At 41.1% G+C, this 23178-nt stretch overlaps 1 long non-coding RNA gene across 12 annotated transcripts in view; it reads left to right on the top strand.

Moving 5' to 3' along the window:
• LOC122240411 overlaps positions 1–23178 on the top strand; it is a 430864-nt gene that overhangs the window by 311029 nt on the left and 96657 nt on the right. For 11 of the 12 annotated variants that reach the window (XR_006220142.1, XR_006220140.1, XR_006220132.1 and 8 more), the window contains one exon: positions 6798–6882. This is a non-coding gene — a long non-coding RNA (uncharacterized LOC122240411). Of the gene's footprint in view, positions 1–3460; positions 3627–6797; positions 6883–23178 lie in introns of all 12 variants that reach the window. The other variant, XR_006220135.1, reaches the window with a different exon arrangement.

Raw genomic sequence — 23178 nt, 5'->3', positions numbered from 1 at the left:
GAAGCCATCATCCAGGCTTTCTCCAGTTAGGAAGGATATGTTATTCCCCAACCAGAGAGGTAGATATGAAGATGCTTTTATTTTTTTTTAAGTTTATTTATTTATTCTGAGAGAGAGAGACAGAGAAGGGGAAGAGAGAGAGAGAGAGAAAGAGAATCCCAATCAGTTTTGACACCATCAGTGGAAGGTCCGAAGAGGGGCTCGAACCCATGAATCGTGAGACCATGAGCTGAAACCAAGAGTCGACGTTTAACCCACTGAGCCACCCAGGTGCCCCTGAAGATGGCTTTAAACAGATCCCTGCTGTGCATGCGTTGCTTCATGTTAATTTAGGTACTCAGACCAAAAAGGGGGATTTGGAGAACTCTCAAAGTGGATATTGCTTCCAAACTAATTCTGACTTCCCTTAGGTCATGGCAGTATTCATTTGTTCATTAAACATTGATACCATGTCAAGATGAAAAGACATAACTACTATCCTTGAGAATGATTTATCGCTGGGATATAGATTGATGTGTAGACATTTACAAATAAGCTATCCAGTGCTATAAGGAACATACGTTTGCAATGTGATAGGAGCCCTAAAAAGGAGTACTGGTGTCAGAGAAAACGTTGTGAGGCTTTTGAAGTACAACCTGGGGAATGAGTAGGTATTTAATAAGGGGATGGTTTAGTTGAGTGGTGATGGAGAGGACAATGCAGGCAGAGGGAACTGCATGTGCAAAGATATAGAGAAAATAATCAGGTATGGCTGGTGGCGGGGGTGGGGAGAAGGCATAAAATGACAACAGGTATTAAGGTGGAACCAGATCATAAAAAGCTTCATATGTGATGCTATTGACAGAGTGATTATATATAATCTTTTTTTTAAAGTTTGTTTATTTAGTTTTGAGAGACAGAGAGAGAGATTGAGTGGGGGAGGGGCAGAGAGAGAGAGAGAGAGAATCCCAGACAGGCTCCATACTGTCAACACAGAGCCCGATGCAGGACTCGAACTCACGAACCATTAAGATCATGACCTGAGCTGAAGTCAGATGCTTAACTGACTGAGGCATCCAGGTACCCTGTGATTATATGTAATCTAAACCAGAACACTTTTGAAAGAAAAAGAGAGATGTTACTAATAATTACTCTGCTGAATGCGTAAGCCAAGAATGCCCTTGAAGAGCTGAGACCAATCAGTACCCTAGCTACAGACAAAGGGGTGCGCTGAAGAATGTCAAAGAGGAAAGTGCTGATACATGATGTCTATATTCGACTGATACTAGTGTGATACCAACGTGAAGGCTGGATTAGATTTCTAGACACTGAAAACTAGCATGTAGAAAGAATGTTTTGCCAGCGACATGAATCTGAGAGCTCACCTCTTCCTGGATGGCTAAAGATAAAATTGGGTCATGAGACTTTTTTCACCCCATTCGATGTTCAAGAAGTGATGTTGCCTCGCGCTTTTGAGTCTATAGAAACATAAAGTGCTGGTGAGCTGGCTAGTCAGCAAAATGGGGCCTCTTTACCTGATTGTCTTGCTGTTTTATAAAAGTCAAAGACAAATATTGGAAAGAGGGTTGTGGAGCTGGCGAATCACTACTACTCCTTCTTTCTTAGTGGCCCCAGAGCACTAATATTTATGTAGCTGCTGCAGCCGAATCAGTGCCATGCGGCCCACTGGGTCCCTGCACGGTGCTCTCTGCCATAATGGGTGGATGGGACCATGAAATGGAGGTTGGGAGGGAGGCTTGGGGGCTGCAGGGCACGTTAAAACTTCAGTAAAATTACTCTTGTAAAGCAACTGAGCCAGAAGGGAGTGCAGCTGTGTCTGCTTCCTTGTACAATGTCTTCCGAGTCGGTCTAAGCCAGTACCTTCAGGTTTTATTTCTTCCGTCTTCTAGACTCTGATTTGTGATTTGAAGTTTTGCCAGTGGAGGAGTCCTGGGTCTTGGAGGCTCCTCTGTTTTGTATTTGCTTTCTGGCTTCCTTCTGTGTTCATTAATGACCAGTTTTCCTAATGCTTCACTTTCACATCTTATTTTACATTTTCCTTTTCCAGCTATACATTTTACAACATTTCCCCGAGGCAAAATAACGCTAGTCAAATTTCCAATAAAACAGTTTTGTGTATGTATCAACCAGTATAAACAACATTATGGCTCTAGGCACTTAGCCTTTATGAAAGAGTGCTGATTCTCTTATTTGTATATTTCTTAAATATCCTTGGTACAAAATCTTACTCTAAAAAGTATTCCTTTGATGTAAAGAATCCCCGTGTTCATTCATCTGTATATTAAACAATTATTTTTTGAGTATCCATCATGCTTCTGGCTCTGTCCAAAATCCTGGGCACACAGTGATTGGAAAGACAAAATCCCTACACTTAAAGAGAGTGCAATTTCTTGGTGGTAAAATGGGGGGGGGCATGGAAGGAAACAGGCTATTTATCTGTAGCAGTCGTTCTGAAAGGGTGGTCTCAGTACCACCAGGGACCTTGTTAAAAATGCAAATCATTGAAGTCATCCCAAATCTATTCAACCAGAAACTCTGAGTTGGAGCCCAGCAGTGTTTGTTTTAACAAGCCCGATGTTTGACTCTGATGCACACTGAAGTTTGAGAACCTCTGAGCTACAATATAATGAGATATACGTGTTGGGTGGTAGACGAGGATGTGTGGGCTAACTCAGTCTTGTGGCATAAGAAAAAGCTTCTCAAGGAAGTTATTTCTAAGTGGAGAGCTGAAGAATTGGTAGGAATTAGCCAGGCAAAGGGGAGGTGGGAGTGGACAGAAATTCACCCCGAGGGCGGGAGGTACTGAGTCAAGTCTAGAGGTGCAAAACAGCAGAGCTTGTTCAGAATTCAGGAGGAGTTCAGGGAGGCTGCCAGTGCAAATGGTGGAAGCTGGGGAATTGCTCACATCTCTCATCAAAGGGCAGGCAAAGTCCCACCATCGCATCTGCTGACAATAGTATAGTGAAAACCACAGCGGCTGTCAGAAGCGACAGGTAGGTTTGCCACACCAGGAAGTTCTAGTAAGTCAGACTAAAGCCAGAGGGGTAAAAAATACAATTGGGAGCATGCAGCTAGGGAGCTTCTGTGGTCCAACTATGCAGACTATGCAGGGAGCAGGAAGACTAACCCAGAAAACATGTGTCAGCTCAAATCATGACTCCTCAAGACAATGGAGTCTTTTTGTCTGTTGGGGTTACCTTAACAAAATACCACAAGCTGGGTGGCTTGAACAACACAAATTAATCTTCTCATAGTTCTAGAGGCCAGAAGTCCAAGAGCAAGGTGTCAGTAGGGTGTTTTGTTCTGTTTCGTTTGGTTTGGGTTTTTGTTCTTGTTCTTTTAGAGGCTTCTCTCTTTGGTTTGCAGATGGTCACCTTCTCGATGTGTCTTTACATGGCGTTTCCTCTGTGCGTGCGTATCCTGGTGTCCCTTTGTGAATGCCAATTTCCGCTTCTTATAGGGACACCCATTGATATTGGATTAAGGCTCATTTTTGGAGGACCTAGTTCAACCTATAACAGATGGCAATAACAAGCAAGACTCCAAGTTCAGAAGAAATAGAATTAAGACGTGAACCCAGAAGGGTAGTAACGTGTCAAGAGAATTCAGGAGCTTTACACCCAGAGGTAGGGGTCCAGTTAAGAAGATAACCTGGTTTGTCACAACAGCATACCAAGCCCTTACCTAGGGTTTCTCAAAGCTCCCTAGGCTGAAAAGGGATTGGTTTCATATTTGGGGCATCGTGAACTCACAGGTGTGAGAAAATAAAAGGTGATACTATGACAAAGTAAGTGCACAGAGGGATACAAACTGGTTGCCATAGAAAGAAACTATATAGTGAAATGTCACCCGATTTGGAAATCGGAAAAGCTGAATTTGAATGTGAGATTTGTTGCTTGTCTCTTGGTGAAGAAAGTCAAGTACCTATTCAGTCTTAATTTTCTCTTTATAATAAGGGAATCCTACTAATACCCACTTCGCAGGAATAAGTTTTACATATGTAAGCTGCTGTCATTAACGTCATACGTAACTTTTTTATTGAGAGTTTTCTATAACAGATATTATTGTAAGGCCTTTAAATGTAAGGTCTTATTTAATTGTAGTCTGTATTTGCAGTCATTCAAAGGTATCTGAAATAAATGGTCAAAATAATCCACATAAACAAATATGTTTATCAAAAACCACCTAAGAAACGGTTTTTCAGTATTACTTAGTTGGGGGCTTTCCAAGTTCAATGTAAGTGATCAGATTTACCCACGGGAACCTATAAGTGAAATGTACTATATGGAGAGAAAACCAAACTCTGTGCACATAGAATTGTCATATTTCAAATAATTCAGTGACATGGAGATTAGATGTCTTGGAGATTAGAAAAAATGATGGTAGGCCAGAGATGACGAAGGGGTTATAACCACTTCATAGAATTATTCGATCTTCTCTGACTAACCCACCTGTATAGTGAGGACGGGTATTGTCAGGATGTCAGAGCTAGAAGCCCGGCCAGAAAGGCTGTTCCGCAAAGCTCATCTAGTTTTCTCTGCTTGCTGAGCAATATACCCGTGGTCTGTGATTTCTCAGGTGGGCATATTAACAGGAACAGAAAGAGCGAGTCAGCCATGGATGTCATGTGTCAATGAAACCCAAAAAGCAGTCTGTTCTATCCGACTCCTCCATTTGTTTTACAAAAACTTCAAGGGCACTTTGACATCGATTATTCAAAATATGAGAGATTCAATAATAATTTCAGTATAGGACTAAAACATGATGTGAAGGGAAACTTATTCCGGTTGGTTCTTAGTACACAGAGGGGCTTGCTACTGCATGTGGGCAAGGGCCAAGGACAACTTTACAGAACAGAAGACATCTGAGCTGGGTTATGATGCTGAACAGGAAGCATCTGTGTGAATACATAAGAAGCGAGATTTTAAAAAGAAGATTCTGATGTTCAAATCATGGAGGTTTGAAATCACTGAGGAAGAGCTAAGTCTTTGTGCAGATTCATCACCTCCAAATCATTTTACATTTTACTCTGTAACTTTATGTATGCCTTCCATCTTCCTTGCCTCTCCTCCCCTGTGTGGGAAGAGCTAATGAGAGGCAGTACACATCAACAACACAATGGAAGAAGGGAGGAAATTGAGGCCAGGGATTCAGCACCCTGACTTTCTCACTGCCGGTTGCTGCAGACTGGCTGTGTCCCCGTACTAAAGGCCACAACTCTGAGTAACCCCAATCTCTAGATGCTGGTAACGGTTCTCTCCCCTCTTTCTTCAGAGCCTTGATTTTGGGTTTCCTTTCCGCTATCCACATTTGAGTGAGTAGATATTCCCTTTGTACCAACTTCCCTCAATGACCTGACTTGGTGTATTTACATAACCACACAACTGAGGAAAAAGCAAAAGTGCGTTCTGCCTGGAGACACCTGTGCAATTACAAAGTCAGGTTGAATTGATTTGATTTTTTCCCCCTCTGTTCTTTCATTTCTCTGTACCCACTGAAATGAGTGGCTATTTAATGTTACCAAGAATGTACACGATGATTCACAAGTTGCCATTTGAAGGATTGGGAACCATGAGTAGTGGAAATTATTTCATGTCAAATTTTTCTATTACTATACAATAGATTTCATATTTGTAGGTCTTTAAAAGTCCTCAGATATTATCTAATATTAGATATTAGATAGTCCAGTGTGCCTACAATGAGCTCATGAACAAAATCATCCAGAGACCTCTCTAAAAATATAGAAATATATTTATTTATCTCACCAAGATCTCCTGCATCAGAATCTCTGGGGGCAGCATCTAGACTTTTATTTTATTTTATTTTATTTTATTTTATTTTATTTTATTTTATTTTATATTTATTTATTTACTTATATTACTCTGAGGTTTTCTGCACTATGATTCTTACCTAAGAGGTGGGAAAACTAAGGACTACAAAGGTTTTGTAACTTGTGCAAGCTCAGATAACAAAACAGGCATAATCAGAATGAGATCTACTGCCCTTGACTCTCAATTATTGAGAATGAGAGAAATCAGAAGTGGGGAAAATCAACAGAAACTCTGTAGAGAGAGTAATGCCCTAATTTGGAAAAGTATAACACTGAGCCCAAATTAAGGAATACAAGACTGTGTTTCCCAATTCACCAAACGTCCTCCTGTACCTCACACAGCTTTTTAGACTTCTATCATTTTGGTATTGACCTTTCAGTAGAGGTGTTTCTTACAATGAATATGGTAACCAGCAATCACCCGAGCCTATTTACATACTAGGATTGCAATTCCACAGGAAAGACTCAGTGTTCTGATAAGTGATGGAAACAGTCATTTCATAAATCAGAAGATAACCTCGAGCCATGGCTTTGAAGTCTCACTGATATTTTCCAACTCATTTCCTAAGGAGAGAAAACCTGCCAAAACCCTCCATGAAGATAAACAGTATTTGGCTGGTAGAATTCCGGAGTCTGGAGACCATGAATTGATCAAGTATTTTCTACAAGAACATAATACAAAATTGTTCAGTTTATAAAAGAATCTCTTCTACTACAATTCTTTCCAACGATAAGGAATTAATTTATTCTGTCTTCACTGGTGAAGTAAGAATAGAATCAAAAAAGAGAAGTAACCTGCCTATTTCAGTGTAGATGAACTTCTTTGACTCCTGGAATCTCACAGCAGATATTTGCTGACGTTCTCAACAATCTAAAACCAGAGAAGGGAGATTTCCCAATAGCAAAATATGATTTCAGGTTAACCCATTTATCTTATCCTCTGCTATTTTTCTCTTCATCTGTTTAGGTTATTTGAGCGTGGTTGAGAATGTTGAAGAGGCATCCCTGGTATGTTCCAGAACAAGTAGGGAAGTACGACCACTCTACCATTGGTGAGTGTCCTAAGATCTGCAGTGTCCTTCATTAGTTTTGATTAACCTCACCCAACCATTTGGGGCTAAAGTTATTCGCCCCCACACTCTTTTCTGAGTCTTGAGTTGCAGATTTCTCAGGTATGATGTTCAGGTTCACAAGTAACTTCAAAACTATCTATACAGGTGACTGTAAAAGAAATGCGGATGATACACCTTATAAGAACACGAGTTACAGGTGCAAGATGCTTTGATTTAAAAAAAAATAGACAAATATTATATGGTATTTTAGGTCAATGTTTAGCAGCGAACCCTTCTGCATTCTTAGTTATAGGTGTATCTATTTATTTATTTGTTTGTTTTAATGTGTATTTATTTATTTTGAGAGAGAGAGAGTGAGCACAAGCGGGGGAGGAGCACAGAGAAAGGGAGAGAGAGATTCCCAAGCAGGCTGCATGCACACAGCCTGACACTGGGCTCAATCTCATGAACTGTGAGATCATGACCTGAGCAGAAATCAAGAGTCAGATGCTTGGGGTGCCTGGTGGCTCAGCTGGTTAAGGCCTGACTGCAGCTCAGGTCATGATATCTTGGTTTATGAGCTTGAGCCCTGCATTGGGCAATGTACTGATAGCTCGGAGCCTGGAACCTGCTTCTAATTCTGTGTCTCCCTCTCTTTCTATCCCTTCCCAGCTTGTGCTCGCTCTCTCTCTCTCTCTCTCTCTCTCTCTCCCTCAAAAAAAAAAAAAAAAAAAGAGTAGAGTAGGATGCTAAACCGACTGAGCCACCCAGGGTCGTATAGTTATAGGGTCATATTTAAAACAGCTTATATATGGTATTAAAAACACCATAGAAACTGGAAATCATTTAATTTAGTGCCTAAGACCTTAATTTCTCTTATTTAATTCTCTCGTTCTTTATAGTTCTGAATTCCCATGCCTGTTTGGAATAATCTCAGATTTTCTTAAAGACTTTGATATTCTAAGAAATACCAATTTTAGTCTTATAATAAAAGGATATTTAAGTTCTGAAATCTCATACAGTATACCAGCAGAGGTTAACAAAGTGTTCAAGCCATCAATGCTCTAAAAAACAGAAAACCTATATACATTAGGATGACAGGTGTCTCTGTCTCTTTTATTTGGGAGTTTTGACCAAAAATTGCCTTACTGGCCACTTGGAGTCACCAGTGCTCTCTCCAAACCTGGGAAACATGTGGCTAAAAGTTTGGGGGTTGAGGGGGAGGGGATAAAGAAAGTGTTTTTCCTTAAGTCATAATAACATTGAGAAAGTTAATAGTTTCTGCTGTACGAAACTACAGAAACTTTAGTTTCTACACAGCAGCTTGATAGTTTCTGCCTATTTTATATGGCAAGTTGCCAATCTATGCCATTATTGATCTGTGACAAGTATAACAGGAATGCTTTCAACATTTTAAGATCCCATTCATAGTCTTTTACCATTTGTCTATTTTCAGATGACAAAACATTTTAAAGTTGCTTTAGAACTTTAAGTTTTAAATGTTTTCCTTTTGTGTGATGCCCGAATCCTAATCGTCATTCTATGAATTTGTTTCAAAAGTAACAGTAATCATTAATAAAATATCCATCACTAGTAATCTGCTTTCTCCAGTGTCTTAGGTTGGGTTTCCTGGGAGCAGAACTGGAGAAAGGAGATCAGCAGAGATACTTAGTTGGGCAAGAGCCTCGCAGAGAAGGAAATGAGGGAAGGGCAGGAGGAGGAGCTAAGCAAGGATGAGGTCTCACCTGGAGACACTTCAGCCTGATCCTACAGGGGAGCTCTGGAGCATTAATTACACCCCACAGTAGAGACACGAGCACTACCATTTTTATCCGTGGTCAGTCTGTCATTGGCTGTGGGTTGTAGAAGGGTGGAGTGGGGAGGACAGAACCTCTCAGGCTAAGTAGTATTGGCTTAAAGGGAGAAATTCTTTGGAGAAGGGGGTAGTTGTGAGCAACCATCATCTCAGAAACTGGGGTATGCTGCCACAGCCAGCAAAATGGATCAGGGTGTGGCTGCATCACCACCATCTACCTAAATGAACAGAACTCTTATTTAGTGGCTTCTGGCTCCTCAAAAGTAACTACCGTATCAGTTCAACAGAGTATCTATGACAGCTGTTTTTCTTCTCCTTAACTTTTTATTAATCAAATGAAAAGAAGAGCCCACCTTTGCATAACAGATGGAGCTAGATTAGATTCCTCCTCCTCGGTGTGGTGCCAAAATAATCTGCAACTTGCCTTTTCTGGGCCTCGTTTTTTTCAGTATGTAAGTAAAATTGTAGCAGTTTTCAAAGGTGCAAGCATTAGCAATCTAGTCTTCTTGAATGTGAAGAGATATTAACATTTGGGGAATTATTGGTTACATAAATGGTTCTGAGATTAGCCTCCATTGCATTCGCACGGCAGAAGTTCAAAGCTACTGGAGCAGGAACAGCTGGCCCAGATGAAGCATGTCCACCATGCAAGACTCATTCTTGGCCCTTTACATTTGAGGTCACTTTTAACCCTCTCAACATATCTGTCAAGTAGAGATTGTGCTCCCCTGTTCCTCTAAGAAGGAAACAAGGCTCACTAATTTTGAGTGACTTGCCTGAAATTGGTCAGCTGATGGAAGAGCCAAGAGGTGAACACAAGGCTAAAATATTCCCACTAGAATCAGGTGTCTTGCTCTGTCTTAGTATTCAGATCAGTAAACTCCCTTCCTAATTTGGATAAGCTGCTTACAATGAGAACATTTTCTCAGTAAATTCTTCTTGGTAACAGTATAGCTTGTCATGTACTTTATTCTTTTATATTTTTTTATTTTTTTTAATGTTTATTTATTTTTGAGAGAGAAAGAGAGAGCATGTGCGAGTGGGGGAGGGGCAGAGACAGAGGGAGGCTCCGGCTCCGAACTGTCAGTTACAGAGCCCAACATGGGGCTCGAACTCACAAACTGTGAGATCATGACCTGAGCTGAAGTCAGACGCTTAACCGACTGAGCCACCCAGGCACCCCCTCAAGTAGTTTAGCTTATGGTCTCACAGAAAGTGCCAGAAGAGTATGATGGGAAAGGTTACTTCAGATGTTCAAAACGTATTTCTGGGTAATCATTATAGCTCACTGGCCCAATCTAAAATTTCAATTCCTCTCATGTTGTCTTTTTGTAAGACTGTGTAACAGGGCCCTGAAAAATCATACCTTCAGCTACTTAACGAAGAGAAGGAAGTTGTTTTTATAACTCTTCATCGAATTCTTTCCTTTAGTTTGTTTTACATGGCATTCCCCAGTTCATTGATGATCTCTTTACCTTTTTTTTTCAGTTCTCAGTGTCAGGGGCTAAAAACGGGGCCTCATTTTTCTCAGTGCATGTGCCCAGCATGATTAAAAGAAAGACTTACTTCATGGGTGCAGTAGCCCCAAGAGAATATGTTTTAAATGCAAACATTGTAGGGGCACCTGCGGGGCTCAGTCAGTTAAGCATCTGACTCTCAGAAGGATGAATCTGGGGAAGGGACCTATGCAAGTCCTTTCTCTGTTTGCTAATGCAAATATGTGGTGAGGGAAGGAAGGGCACATACACGGACTGGCACGCTAAAGTGAGCCACTCATTGGTTTAAGAGAAAAAACAACAAAAGAAAAAGTGTCTAGGGAATTCTTTTCAGTTGCTAGTTATTAAATGTCTTTAACTAAATATTTACTCAGCTACTCACTTTGTGCCAGATACTGGAGTTACATAGGAAATAATAATAACAAAGACGATTTTAATAGCAATGTCAAGGAGATAACCTGCTACATACTAGGCACCAGGCAGTTTCGGGTGCTAAGGTGGTGCTTTCTTTTTAAATTTTTTAATGTTTATTTTTTGAGAAAGGAAGAGAAAGAGAGAGTGAGTGGGGGAAGGGGACAGAGGATCTGAAGCAGAGAGCAGTGAGCCCGACGTGGGGCTCAAACTCACAAACCGTGAAATCATGACCTGAGCCGAAGTCAGATGCTTAACCAACATGAGCCACGCAGGCACCCCCACTAAAGCTGTGTTTTCAACCAAACAGACCTGACTCCTGCCCTTATGGAAACTCTAGGTATGCGATAGGCATTTAAAAATGACTTACATGTGAAAATAATTACAGTTATGGTAAATGGTACTGAGAAAATCCGGGGGCTCTTTGTGGTTTATGTTGTGGGCTGAATTGTGTTCCTCCAAAGTTCATATTAAACTACCTTAGAATGTGACTTTATGGATATAAGGTGTTTAAAAAGGGAATGAAGTTAAAATAAGGTCATGAGGATGGGTCCTAATTCAATAGACTGGTATTCTTATCAGGAGAGGAAATTTGGACACAGACTTGCACAGAGAAAAGACGATGTGAAGACACAGGGAGAAGAGGACCATCTGCACATCAAGGAGAGACGTCTCAGAAGACACAGCCCTCTCTGACACCTTGCTGTTGAACTTGTAGCCTCCAGAACTGTCAGAAAATAAGTCTGTTGTTTAGGCCACCTGATCTCTGGTAGTTTGTTTTGGCTGCCTTAGCAAAGTAATAATACAGCATGTAACATGGACTCTGTATCTAGTGAGGGATGGCTAAAAGAAAACATTTTTGAGGATGGTTTCTAAATGCCCCAGGAAGAAATCAGTTGTTACCCAGATGTCCAAGGGATTAAAGGGAGTGGAGAAGGATAGGTAGAATTCCTGGGAGAAGGTGTGGATGGGCAAAGCTCATGAAACAGAAGAAATGATCTGAATCGTGGGCGAACCAAGAAAAGACTTAAGGAGGTGGAACAATGAGGAAGAGGGGGGACAGTGTTTAAACAATTATTTGGGCTGGTGCAAGTGGAAGGTGTTGTGCTATGGCAGAAAGTTCCCGTTCCCAGCTCAGCCTTTTGCCAGCTCTAGGAGCCTGAACTTCCTTGTTTATGTGTGTGCATGCCTTATAAAATATCATGATAACCAGAGTAAAGGCTTTGTTCTTTGTTCTCTGAGAAGAAAAGAAAGAAGGAAAGAAAGAAAGAAAGAAAAAGAAAGAAAGAAAGAAAGAAAGAAAGAAAGAAAGAAAGAGAAAGAGAAAGAAAGAAAGAAAGAAAGAAAGAAAGAAAGAGAAAGAAAGAAAGAAAGAAAGAAAGAAAGAAAGAAAGAAAGAGGGAGGGAGGGAAGGAAGGAAGTGAGAGAGGGAAGGAAGGAAGGGAAGAAGGAAAGAAGAAAGAGAGAAGAGAGAAAAAGGCAGAGAGAAGAGAGGGATTAGAAGGAGAGAGGGAAAAGAGGAAGGGATGGGGGAGAAAATATGAATTTATTTGAGAGATACGGCTGTACAGTTGGGCACTTTTGAATTACTGACTGAGCATGCAACTTTGCTTGTAAATAGTCATAGTGCCTTATCATTACTTTTACAAGAAAATATTACATCAGAACCAGAAGCTAGGCCTCGTTTTTTGCCATGTGTATTTATCGACACCTAGCGGCAGGATTCTGCATTGTTCTGGCATACTCTTGAAAAATACGTTGTTCACACAATAGAGATTTCAAGTCGTGCTAAAAACCGATGTTTTCACTTATTTGTTCTGCAACTACTTACTGAACCCATCTGAATGTATCCAACGCTGTTTTTGTGTGGGAACTCAACTAAATAGAGTTCTACATTCTTCTTTAACATATATGATATACAAATTCAACCATGTCAATAGCCACCGTTTATTGAGGACTTACGAAGCACTGGGCTAGGCAGTTTTTGAACATCATCTCTTTTGAACTTGGCAATCAAGTTCGGAGTTGTTATACTTTTCCTCAAATGAGGAAACTGAGGCTTAGAAAGTTAAGCCAATTCACTCAAACTCACACAACAGTTAGTTGAAGAACTGTAGTTAGATCCTAATCTACGGGTTGTAGAGTTCGTGTTCATTCCACTCTACCACATGGCATCTGAAACAATTCCTTCATAACTTTACTTATTTATATATATGAAATTCTTTAGTTTATATGTATTTGTACTTGCATTTATATATTTATGTAGGTGTGTATGTGTATTTGTCACCTACTATACGCATGCCGGGGACAGTATTAGATAAGAGTGCATATATTCATTCACAAAATATTTACTGAATACCTACTACATGCCATGCGTTATGTTGAGTACTGACGGTACAATTATTGGCAAAAAAGATATGGTCCCTGTCTCCAGTGTTCTTAGGGCCCTGTATGGTAGAGGGACAATTACAATCTGGGATGTACTTCCTCAGGAATGACAAGTCAAGGGGCACCTGCGTGGCTCAATTGGTTGAGCGTCTGACTTCAGCTCAGGTCATGATCTCACGGTTAGTGAGTTGGAGGCCCACATCGGGCTCGTTGCTGTCAGTCTGTCAGTACAGAGCCTCCTCGGATCCTCTGTCCCCCTCTTTCTCTGCCCCTCCCCGGCTTATGCTCTCCCTTTCTCTCCAAAAGTAAAGAAAACATTAAAAAAAACTTTTTTAAAAAGGAATGACAATTCAAGTGTACATATACATAAGTATCTTAACTGTTCTTAAGATCTCAAAATGGGTTTCTCCAAGGATGTGCTACTTCAGCTGAGATCTGAAGGACAAATATAACTTAGACATATGTGTTTTTAGAGGACACGATGGAAGGGGCAAGCAGGCAGACGAGAGGAGTGTTTCAGACAGTGGGGACAGCATGTGCAAATGCCCTATGGTAGAAGAGAGAAGCACACAGGGAAGAGAGAAAAGAGGGAGCATACATTCAAATGTGACTGGGGAAACAGAGAAGTAGACAGATAAGAGGAAAGGCACTCTGCACACTTGCCTATCATGCAGTGATGCGATGTATTTTCAGCAACGTCAGGGCACAGGAACTCTCTGTGTGCATCTAGCTACTGCAAAGGGATGCCCCAATGCTGGGGCAAAGGAAAGTTAACATAGACCCAGGGCAAATCTGTGTATGGTCCTTACTGGGGCTGAGGCTGGGCAGTTGGCCATATACTGATGCAATTCCCCTACAACATCTGGGAATGCAAGCAGTGTCTTTCATGGGTGGCTCTATTCCGTGGCACTTTCCATTCTTATCTATGTGATCCCCTCATATCCACTTCCATAAACAGACCCCCAACATCATCACCCCTTTGATCTTTGCCCTCCTTTTTTTACGTTTACTTATTTGCAGAGAGATAGAGAGAGAGAGAGAGAGAGAGAGAGAGAGCACAAGTGCATACGCAGGAGAGAGGCAGAGAGAGAGAATCCCCAGCAGCTCCAGTGCAGAGCCCAATGAGGTACTTGAACCCATGAACTGTGAGATCGTGACCTGAGCTGAAATCAAGAGTCAGATGCTTAATCGACTGAGCCACCCTACCCTCTTTGTCTTTGGTCCTCTTCTACTATGTGGGAGGATATTTTTTTCTAGCCAAGTACTCCCCCAACGCTAGAAGAAAGAAAAGCCAGATGTCTTTTCTTAGGCCACAAAGACACCATTTTTCCCCCTCCACTTTCTGCCTGGTCAGACTGCCCTCCAGGTGCACTGGGCACGACTCCACATGGATGAGAGAGAGGGACATGAAAGCGAATTACTAGTAAAGAGAAAAATAAAGGTCATGAGGTATGTCAAAATATTATCGCGCCACGTCTCCTGGAAAAACTGCTCCCCTGCAAAATGCTATGAAGTTCTCTAGATGTTCGGCTTTCCTGTAAAGTGGAAAAGGGTCTTCAGTTTCTTTCTCTAGGACAATAGCATCCCCTTTCAAAGCAACATTAAGATTGTATGAGTGGTGTTTTCCACAGGTTCTCCAAGAGTCAGGTGAATGAACCTAAATGCTATCTTTGTGGATGGGTATGTATTTCCCCAGGCCCATTCCTATGGCGGAGAACCTTCTCCCAATGTTGGTTTCCCTCTTAGTTACCTCTGCCTTGTCTTGCAAATCAGAGGCTCTACAGTGGGGTTTGAGATCTGGCCCACAGACAGGCACATGGCATCTCTGTCCAGATCACACCATTATCACCCCACTTGACTCAGTTGACCAATTACTTGGTGCATTAGAGCCAGACTCCTGTGTCCTCCGCAGAAAGCTGTTAATATCCTTGTTCACCTCTCTCGATGAGAATGGTCTTCCTTCTAAATCTGCCTCTACATGACAGTCCACTCCCACCCTAGTGAAGTGGCTCAGCTTGGTCAAATCTGTTTTCCTCCTGTGCTGTGACTCCCCCCATTACATTTTAGATAAGGGTGGGATTCCTGCCAGTAGCTCTTTCCCTCTCACCCCGTAGTCTTCAGCATAGAACAACCCCCTGTCCTCTTCTTGCAGGACCTGACACTTTACCCTGACATCATAGCATTGCGTGTTGTGGTCTGCATTGCACTAAGCTATGTCAGAGCTTGGAAAGTTCAGGGGCATCTGGGTTGCCCAGTCGGTTAAATGTCCGACCCTTGATTTTGGCTCAGGTCAGGGGTGTGGAGCCTCCTTAAGATTCTCTTTCTCCCTCTCTCTATCTGCCCGTCCCCCTCAATTTTTTTTTTTTAGAAAGTTCAGTTTCTGTAACATATTCTTAAAGCAAACTGAAAACTGAAAAAGATGCCCACGAATTATTTCCCTATTACCTACCATAAAGCAGAGATCAGGAGCAAACCAGGATCTTCCTGGATGGTAAAGAGAAGAAAATATAGTGGCATCATTTCTGGTGTCATTATGGGAGTATACTAGGAGAGCCAGGTACCAAGGGGGACAGGTCCACACGTCTAGTAGAAGTTGATTTTCACAAGTGACTTATTCCATCATTGTGAGTTTCTAACTCTCTGGTTCCAAAGATTAGAGATGTGTGCCCAAGTTAACTCCAGGGTTTGCTGCAATGAATAGATGTCAGGCCAGGTAAAGACTGATTGTCCTGTCTATTTTTCCTTCTTTCCATAATGGAGTACACATGAGATGCCTGGACATCTAGTAGCTATTTTGGAACAGGAGGTGATGTTGAGGATAAAAGTCTCATGCAGGTGATGGTAAGGAGAAAGATGGGGAAAGGCCCCATAAGGATAATTTAGCAGAGAGGACTTTACATCTCCGGATTTATTTCACATGAGGAAGCATTACATTTCTTTCTTGGTAGACAGCTATTATTTCTGGTCTCTGTTTCAAGCCACCAATACAGTTCTCAACTTATACACCGTGAGGGTGGAAAGTGATCTAATGCTGTGTAGTTGGTGTTTACCTACGTGGGTATGGGTGGGAGGTCCCTCGAACTTTTGCTGACAGAACTATGTACAACCACTTTTCACTCTCAGAAATATATACCTTCCCTTTGGAATCTTACCTTCTAGATTTCCTGACCTCTCTCAACCCCAGGAATCATTGTACTTTCCTTTTTTAAAAATTTTTTAATATTTATTTATTTTTGAGAGAGAAAGAGACAGACAGGCAGAACGTGAGCAGGGGAAGGGCAGAGAGAGAGAGGGAGACACAGAATCTGAAGCAGGCTCCAGACTCTGAGCTGTCAGCACAGAGTTCTATGTGGGGCTGGAACTCACAAACCATGAGATTATGATCTGAGCCGAAGTCGGAGGCTTAACCGACTGAGCCACCCAGGAGCCCCTGTACTTTCCTGAATATGGTGTTTGCAAGAAAGTGTCTGAATTTCTGCATTACGTACTAGAATTATAGGCTGTTACTTTGTCTATCATTGCCATTTGGAATCTAATTAAGCATTGGAATGTATGCATGTGAACTGTTGTCATGCAATAATTCAAAAGGTAGCCCACAGAATTTTCTGTGATTGAAAGTTTTTAGGCCAGAAATATTAACCTGAGGAAAGGGTAATATGTCTAATACTCAGAAAAATCCCAGCTACCGAAAGCTATTGCTATGTCCCTGTTCCTCCTGTGGACTTGAAAGTTAGCATCTGAAGACCATAGTAGGATTAATACAGGGACTGCAGGGAAGGCGGCAGAGAAGTAGAAATGAGCTCCAGCTGGGCTTACCCTTCTTTCCTCCTTTAGACTGAATGCCCCACCTTTACTCTGGTAATTGAGAAGTCAATGAGATCTCCTACAGGAGCCACAAAATCCAAAGAAAGTTGTTTCATTCCCTCTGATTTATGGGCCCACGCACATTGGTGATCAGTGAGATTTTTGCAGATACAGTGATTTCTCCCGGTTGGGACAGAGCGTGCCCAGTGTTTTCCACGATTGCAGAATTGGCGATAACCAAGGGGCAATTTCAAGTCTTCAGTTCCAAGTCAGCTGGCACCTCGAAGTGTTGTTACTCGTGTCCTTTCAGAATTCTGTTGGGAATAATTATGTCACTTAAGAGACTAACACTCCGAAGTAATTCATATCCCCTAATAATCTTTTCTGTTAATTAATGAGCACTGACAGCGGTCAAAGAAATAATTAGAAGCATCCTTTTAGGACTGAGAGAATCCCACAAGGCATATGTAAACAGCTTGCCTTTGTTTTGACCTCTTTGGCCATCCATATTTGGTTAATACCCACTTCTCAAGATTAGCCTTAATAACCACTTGTTCTCAAAGACACTGTCCAGGGTCACCTGGCCTAAGAGTCAAGTGTACTAGTCTAGGTCAATGAAATTCTTCAGCGTAATAAGTTCTCAATATATCTGTATTTTGTCATCTTCCTTATGAACCACCGTGATGATAGATGCCTGTAAGCTATGGCTGTGGGAGCTAGTCAAACTATTCCCTCAGTCAAAGGAAATTTCTTTCTTCTTTGTTGGACTAAAAATCTGAAGTTTTTCTATCTCCTTGACGTGCAGACGCATAGGAAAACAGTCTGGAAGAATGTAATTTTAGGCTTTCACTGTACATGGAAATGTCTTTTTGACAGAGTTATCCTTACTACTATATTTTGAAGGACTGACAAACACTTCGTATCCTGAGATAGCCCAGAAGGGAACAATTTGGAATGAACAATATGTGGATAGATGGTCTTCGATCAATGTGTCTAAAAAGCAATTCTCTGAATGTCAGAGGTTGGTGAAGAAGACTAGAAGGGATTTGAAAAGGGAAAAGCATGACTTCTAGGCCATTAAAATTGTTTTTTTTCAAATACTTTCTATGATGAAAGAGATAGGAAAAAAAAACCTTCAACAATTGTTAACACATAGAACTGAAAGACAAATATGTAATATAGAAATCTACGGAATGATTGGTCTAGATGAGCTTTCATGAAACCATTCGATCCTCATCATTTCCCGTCGACTCTTTGGGTCATATGCTATTCCACAATTTAAAATGATCTTAGCTTTTATAACTACAAACAAAATATCAAATTTTGGTATAAGTTATGAAATTTTGGATCCAAACCAGATTATTTTGTCATGTATTTGGAACGACAGCCATGAGTTCTGAAAATATGTACCAGAACTGGAATATTTTTATAACTATAGGATGATTCTGTTCTCTTGTGAGGTTGTATTTTTTGTTTGTTTGGGGTATTTTTAGTGTTTTATCCTTCCACATCTAGAATGTTCATCTTTGGTTTGTCCCATCTGTGTCTCTGACATTCCTCTAGTATTGCTCTGACCATGCTTCACGTTTATTTTTTCCTATGTGAAGCTTGTTCCATCTCAGCAACCCCTTTCCCCCTGCAACTTGGCAGAACGGAACTCTTTTTGTGTGTAAGCACTAAAGTTGTTACCAGCATCCACGCTAATATCTGTTATCACAACACACTATATCTATTAATGTCTGTCTTCATTATTATTGGACTGCTTTCTTCAAGGGTAAAGTCTGTGTTTTCTTCATTTTCGTATCCTCCCTTCCCACGACAGTGATGTGGCCACCACTCCACACATTCTCCTGGAAGCGGGCAATGAATAGATGAGTGGCTCTCAACTGTTAATGCAGCTTTAAATGAGATGCATCTGTCTCCTTACCAAAAATCTAGAAAAAAAAATATGTATTAACTTAGATTTCTTTTTCATAACTTATTGTTTATAAAGTCCTTAAAATACTCTGCTGTTCAGATGCTACAACAGCCGTATCACCCCGTTTTAAAAGTAAGACCACTCAGGTTCACAGAAGGTTGTGTAAGTACCTAGAAGACAACTCGAACTTTCAGCCACAACCACATGCTCCATAGTGCACACTATTGAGGGAAATAGCAACCAAGTGGGATAGTTCTGCAATTAACTCTTTGTAACATAAAGTTTAGGTCATTTCCTTTTTTCTTTTTTGATTCTTTTTTCTTATGTATAAATAAGGGAAGTAGATAAGGTGACTCCTGAGTTCTCTTTTGCTCACCTACTCATTAGAAACTCTGCATCTGGGCACCACATCATCTGACCACGAGATGGCGCTGCAGCTTAACTCAGTGCCCCAGGCTGCAACCCCAGCAAGTGAGGAAAACCGCCCAGGGCGAGTCCCCACAGACAGAAGATTTCCAAAGACAGACATCCTATGATAGTGGAGAATTCTCCATGTCTCCCGTTTCCAACGTGACTTCCTGAGTTTCCCGTATGGAGAAAATGTTTTAGGATGCCAGCCATCCATAGGCGCAACCAAGAAGAACAGTCCCCTTGAGGCCAGTGCTAAGAACACACCTGAAGAATGGAGCCCATTTAAATGACTAAAAACAGGGGCGCCTGCGTGGCTCCATGGGTTGGGCATGGGCTCTTCATTTCCGCTCAGATCCTTATCCCAGGGTCCCCATGTCAGGCTCCCCACTGAGCGTGGGCCTGCTTGGGACTCTCAATCTCTCCCTCTCTCTAGTAAAAAAATTAAACAACTAAAAACAAAGTATAACATCCATGTCAGGGCAACCTTCCCAACTGTAAAAATGCCGTGGTAAAGACTGTGGGTCCTCATCAAACTCTGAGCTGGGTTTTTTTCCATTGTTGAAGTCCCAATAAATATATAGAGAGTGAATAAATGTACTAAGCATCTACTAGGAGGAAATGGAGTGATGCAGGTAGGGAAGAGAAAGTCACTTTCACAATCAGACTCATGTATGTAATACACACTCACTGAGCACTTTCCATGTGCCAGGCTCTGTGCTTGTTCTCAGGGAAATAGCGCGATAATGCGATGGTTACCATTGCTTACTTACTGCTAAATGCCAGGGACTGTGCTCAGCCCTCTAATATTTCACTTGTTAAATCCTTAGGATAACACATACTAAGGGTTATTATCCTCTTATATCGATAATGAAAGGGAAGGGCAGAGAAATTAATCAAATTTGCTAAGGTCACTACCAAGGTCAATGACTTACAGGAAATTTTATTACCTCAATATTTCAATCGTTGCTACTGAACTTGTACCCTGGAAGATACTAGTTCATTGGCAAGACTTCTTCAACGTACGCAGAAGCTAGAGAAAAGGCAAAGAGAGAAGTTCTCAGGGTGATGTAAGATTCCTTCATCTAGGCTTGATTTGGATATGTGCTCATTTTTAAAAGTTTATATTCCTTCTACCAAATTATACAGGTTATTTGTAAGTCTGGCTTCAATTTGAGTACTTTATTTTGTTGAGATTACGTATGTTCCTATTTTCCTAAACTAGTGGGCACATTTCTGGAAACAAAGAAGGAAGAAAACAAGGAGCGATCTTTTATTCCCCTGGCTTATAATCTAAAACTGACCAAGAGTCCCATAACATGAAACATTAAAGAACTAAAAGCACAATACATTTTTTTTTATGACAAGCTAAAAAAAATGGAGGAAAACTCTAATCCAATCAAAATCCAATCAAACAGCCTCCTCCCAACAAAGGCTGGCACTTTGTGTATACAGACCGGTAGCAGAGATGTCATTAAGAGTTAGGCCTTTCTCATCAAGGCTAATCCTTTCAAAATAACCTCAGAAGTACGGAGCACTGACTGAGAGACAGAAGTTGGGCAGCATACAGAGCCAGTGTCTAGGAGACCAGTTATCCTCCAAGATTGTAAATTTGCCATTGTGGTTTTGCTTGCTGACTTGAAGCCTACTGTGGAAGAGACTGCCAATGATCTCTCCGTTTCTTCTGCCTTTATTCCTCTTCAGAACAAACGCCCTTAATTTCAAGTGAAGCCTTGTGACTGAATTCCCCAACCCCCAATGGAATATGAGTGCAAGTAATAACTTCCATATCACCCTCTCAGATGCAAGGCTCGAAGACAAGTGTTGATAGCAGCTGTCCCCAACCCTCGACAACTCATCTCAGGTTATGAAGGGGACCTATATACCCTTGCTTTATAGCACCTACTGCATTTAAAAATTACTTTTGCTACAACAACTAGCTAAGACAAAAATGTGCGCCTGGACGTTAATCATTATTACGATAAAAAAAGCTGAGGCAACTGGTTGGCAGTCAGGCGGTGAATGGCAAACGCATAGGTATTGCAGCCTGGAGTCCTGGGGACCCTGAATGTGCTGTGACAGGTCATTTGGTAAAAGTGCTGCCTGTGACGGAAGGCAGACCACAGCATGTAGCTAACTCTAGGGGGACAGTTAAAGGAAAAGTGACTTGTCCAAGTTCATATGATTAGACTAGAACTTAAGTCTCCGGCTCATTGTTCATTAATTATAATACAAAAAGAAGTGCCCTGATCCCCCACAGCAAAGGTCTCTAATGTATGCTCTTCTAAAGGGCGTTTAGCTCCACTTCTGCCAAACTAAAATGTATTTCCATAGGATATGCAAATATTATAGCGTTGTCTATGGGATGCATATTTTGTGCCTTCGTGTGCATCATAAATATAAAGATACATTTCTTTGGGGGTGTTAATAGATAAAATTGGGCTCAACACTTCTCACTCTTGACATTCTGTTACTTATTAACTAATAATGATTTAAAATAGAGCTGGACAATGATCCTTGTAAGGACACTTGCTCCCCCAACCTCCACCAAGGTCACTCTATCCCTCTCCCCTTGCCCCTGCCATCAGTCAACAGTCAGGAATATTTAATCACGGTGCTGTTTCACACTAAGCCTCAACTTGTTCTCAAAATCTTCAACCCGTCCTCCAGACAGCTGTACTTCCTAACAGAATCATCATAGACAGGCTAGGAGATTTAACCTGCTTGGTTTATGGTGGGTCCAGGAATATTTACATTTAGTAGGTACACTTTTAAGATGCAGGTGACTCTAAAGTTAAAAATTTGCGGCATGCAAGAAGGCAGGTGTGCAGGGAACAACCTCATGATCTTTGCAAAGTGAGCCAGGGACTTCTCTACCTCTTCCTCCTGACGAGGACTGGTCTGTGTTTGATTTCCCACGAGTGCCATCTATTTGAGTTCCAAGAGTCTGAGACTGCACAGCACTTTTCTAGGACCAGAAAGCCCTTAAACACTTTCATTTCAGCCACCTACAGCAATATCCATGCTCCAATCTGGTAAGCCATGAGATTTGAGAGCAAGCATTCGAGGATGACTCCCATATACGATTTTGTAATTGTTGTTCTCAGCGAGCGTTAGCTGCCGCAAAGTATGGCATTCCACGGCTACAACTCCCTCTTCCACTCTGGAAAACGCATCTTTGAAAAGCAAGGAGCCATCGTCATTCTTTGCATTTTACTTTGGCATTTTGGCCTTTACCTTGGAATTTCTTCCCACTCTCTTGTTATTCCAGCGTTTCACTGTGATTATGGGCTGTTAATGCCATTATTTTGTTATTTCAAAGGAAGGAATGTTCTATTGCTTTTGGGGGAATATTCAGCCACCCGTCTACAATTAGTGTTTTCAAGTGTATGCCAGGTTCTATTTTTCCTTTTCCTTTTAAATTGCATGGCTCCAAGTCAGTATTCCAAAATCACTTTTTGTTTGTCTTAAGATTACTCTGACAGCAGCTTTGTCACAATTATTTAAGTAACTAATCGAGAATTGATCCCCCCCCAAATATATTAAAATATCATGAGATCAAATTTATACTAGGAAATATGTGAAACTGACACAAGCTAGAATCACACGGTCTGAAGAAATCTTTTTGAAAATGATTGGATTTTACATTCTGGGTAGATTTAAATGCTAAATAGAGTATTTAAAACACAATCCTAGACGCCTTTTACTGGAATACGATAGCTGGAAAAACAGGGAAGAAACACATTAGATTTGATTCAGTTTGGTTTTGTGATTTTGATTAATTCAAGAATTATGGATTGTTACATATATTTTATGCCACGTAACGCAAAAAAGAAAATGTCAGATATACATATGGATTGAAACCTTTATAAAATGGATGGCCCAGACCCCAAGGTAGGCAGTTACCTAGACAAGGTACGCCAAGAGCCAAGAGCCTCTAGCCAAGTTCTCCAGAACTGCTGCCACCAGAATTTTTATGAGAGGGGCAGCAATTAATCCTGACGATGTGGTATTAGATGCAAAGGCTCTGTCGGGGAAACTCATTTATCTTTTAT

Source organism: Panthera tigris, chromosome B4 (genome assembly GCF_018350195.1).
Source record: "Panthera tigris isolate Pti1 chromosome B4, P.tigris_Pti1_mat1.1, whole genome shotgun sequence".
NCBI classification, from domain to species: domain Eukaryota; kingdom Metazoa; phylum Chordata; class Mammalia; order Carnivora; family Felidae; genus Panthera; species Panthera tigris.
This window is presented reverse-complemented; position numbering and strand designations above follow the sequence as displayed.